The 3,343-nt window shown below is 44.6% G+C and overlaps 1 pseudogene; it reads left to right on the top strand.

Annotated features, from left to right (window-relative positions):
- The first annotated feature begins 1,051 nt into the window (after positions 1 to 1,051).
- Positions 1,052 to 1,589, top strand: LOC143396991 (large ribosomal subunit protein mL50 pseudogene; annotated as a pseudogene).
- Positions 1,590 to 3,343: the final 1,754 nt, after the last annotated feature.

The following is a 3,343-nucleotide window of genomic DNA, read 5'->3' as shown; positions in this document are numbered from 1 at the left end:
GGAAGAACTCAATATCAGCTTCTTGGGATTCGAATCATCGGACAGTTGTAAGGGCTCAATCTGGGCCTCAACCCCAGAGCCCTTCAGGAGGCTTACTGGTGAACCCAGGGAGGGGTGCACTCCCCAGGGGAGGGACGGAGCCAGCCCACTGCATTGAGGAGAAATGGAGCCAAGCCTGCAGGTAACAGGTAGTCCTTAGGAGACATGACCACAAGGCGGCCTTGGCCGTAGGAGGAGGCAGCGATGAGAACCTGGCCCCTGTCATTCACCATCACTGGGAAGGCGGCCTCTCCAATAGGGCACTTGCCGCACTTCATGGGGGCCTTGGCGCAGCATCAGGAATTGTTGTCATGGTTCTATCAGCGGCTGCAGAGGAAAGCAAAGACCCAGCCTGGTGAATCAATGACCGAAAACTAAATGGATAAAAACAGAGTATCCCTCTCTGGTAATTTCCTAGATACAGTAGTTACCTCCCTGTTGATTTCTCAGGCTCGTGAACATGATTTCTAAGGAGCACCACACTCTTGATTTGTTTTCATCACTTAGACATCCCTTCCTCTTGCTTCCTACCTCTGCCAACCCAGATATTCTCCGTGGCTCTGTCTTCCGCTGGCTCAGTTCTCCTCTATTCCAGTCCCATGCTGTACCTCAGAAATTGCAATCATAGTCGTCCTTCATTTATAACAGCTGTAGTGATCCCATTATTTGTCCTAGCCTGGACCTCTCTAATGGACAGAGATGCTTCATTTTCATTGGCATATGGAGCACCACAGCTATCAGCCCAAACTTTGTTTGTGGGAAACTGAGTACATCTCTGCCTTCTCAAAAGTTACTCTTCGATCAAATACTTAAGCTTCCTTTCCTGTCTGTGTAGGGAAGATGATGTCAGCCTCTAAGGATTCTGATGTGAAGATTGAAGGAGTTTACACATGTCAACAGTTTTTTCAGAACCCGGCACGAAACTATCAAATGCAAATTTCTATGCTTTTACATTCTTCCTGGTTTCTCAGAAGGACAATGGGCACCACAGCCTTAAAATCATGATTGCCAGATGTTGTGTGTGTCCGGCATTGCGAGAAGAGGCTTGACATGGATAGTCTTAGGGACGACGCGCAGAGAATTTTGGTCTCGACCCAGAAAAGAAAAAGAAACAGTGGAGACTGAGACCATAGAAGAGGTAAAAAAAGAGCCTATTCTGGTGTGTCCTCCCTTGCGAAGCCGAACATACATACCTCCTGAAGATCTTCAGAGTCGTTTGGAATCTCATATGAAAGAAGTTTTTGGCTCATCCCTTCCTAGTAATTGGCAGGATATCTCCCTGGAAGATTGTCATATGAAGTTTAATCTCTTGGCACATTTGGCTGATGACTTGGGCCATGCAGTGCCTAACTCCAGGCTTTACCAGATGTGCAGGGTCAGAGATGTTCTTGATTTCTATAATGTCCCTGTTCAAGATCGATCTAAATTTGATGAACTTAATGTCAATGATTTGCCTCCCAATTTGAAAATCACTTGGAGTTACTGAGCAGTTCAGAAGATAAACACATGGAAGTCATTTTTGTTGCCCTGAGCAAGGGGGCTGTTTTAGACTTTTTTGATACTTTACCTATCAGAACACTGCTTCAAATCTATTTTTTTCCATAGAGGAATGCAATATCTCTTTTTTCCCCTTTATATCATGAATTGACAAAGAAATAGCAGGATTTTCTATTTTCACATTTGCTGAAAACATTCTCTTTTTTTTTTAAATGGAATCAGGTCATTAAGAATTTATGGACGGTTTCTTCAGAGGACACTATAATGAGTTTAAGATTGGAGGTTATTACAAGTTCAGATGTGGTCTTTACCCTTCTTAGGCATAAAGCAATAGTTGCAAGAAGATGTTCTAATCCTATTAGGACTCTTAAATCTATGCTGTAATGATCATATGTAGAATACATAAGTAAGGAAACTTTTATTACATATAGAAAGGTGTTACTTGCACTCTTTCACTGCATGAGTAGAAACAAAATATACAGTGCATTCTGGATTAATTTTTTTTGGAATTAAAATATATTTCTTAAAGTGAAAAAAAATCATGATTGCCTGTTCCTCTCTCCTCTTGGTCATCAGACTCTATCCAGTATCTGTCACATTACTTCCCATTCCTATTGCCACCAAGTTCATTTGGGACCACAAAGCTTTACATTTGGACCAAACCAATCTAGAATCTCTGATTCTCACATTGACTCCCTTGATAAGAAACCTTCAAGACTTCACCACAGGTAAAATACAAATTCTTCTTTCAGTCTGGTAGTGGAGGCCTGAGGAATTTGCCTTGTTGAGTTCTTTTCAGTCTTACCTTCTCTCCACATTCCGTTGTACTTGAAAAGTGGAAACATGACCTGTGACTTCTAGCCTCTGTCAGGTCATTTCTTGTAGAATTTCACTCTCTTTCTCCCGTTCTTTGCCTTTGGCCAACACCCATTACTAAAATCCTAAGTCACTAGCAGAAGACACTCCTGCCAGCTTTATTCTTCATTGTATCCAAGGCCCGGCTGGGGGGAGCAAAATGGCGACTCAGTCAGGTCCTGCAGTGATTATCTCCCCACAGATTACCTCCTTCACACGAGCTAAAGAAGACAGGTGAGAGATCATCGCACCTCCTTAGATCTCGTGAAGGTATTCTGCTACATGAATAGCTGCATTAAGAAAAGACACATTGAAAAAGCCAGGAAAGAAAGAGTTGTCCATGTCACCTTTCACTCCTACTGCAAGTAGGCTCAGCATGGAGAGAAGGAGAGGGAATTAAGTCCAAGCTTTACACCTTATATAGGAGGCACTGTGAAATCAGATGCTGCTCAGAGTTTCATAACCCCTACCTTGAGGCTGTACCCTCAGATGGAGCCTCTGGAACTCTGTTGGACAGATGGCCAAGGGAGTGGTTCTACCACCCCTCCCCCAGCCTCAGGCAGCAGAGGAGGAAAGCAAGACTCTGTCCCCTGGGGAGCAGAGCATGGAAGCTAGCATAGAAGTTGGCATAGAAACTCAACTCAACGCAATGAGACCCAGCAACAAGCAGAAACTAAAGACCCCTAGAACGAGGCCAGACAGAAGGCCCTCTAAATCTACCCCTGAGGCACCAGGCAGAGACCTGTGCCCTGATGGTGCAGACTCATGTTCAGGCCAGCACTCTTGTCCCTTGGCTGACATTAAGCTGGGTCATACCCGAGTCTCACAGCTGCAGAGACCTATGCAGAGTTGAGGAGTGGTATACCACAGGCCCACTCCAAGGGACTGCCTCCACCACCCCTTCTCCAATGTCTTCTGCACAGATATCTCAGGCAGATGCATGCAGATGGAG

This window comes from Callospermophilus lateralis, chromosome 1 (assembly GCF_048772815.1).
Source record: "Callospermophilus lateralis isolate mCalLat2 chromosome 1, mCalLat2.hap1, whole genome shotgun sequence".
Lineage (NCBI taxonomy): Eukaryota > Metazoa > Chordata > Mammalia > Rodentia > Sciuridae > Callospermophilus > Callospermophilus lateralis.
Note: the sequence above shows the minus strand (reverse complement) of the source record. Positions and strands in the feature narration are given on the sequence as shown.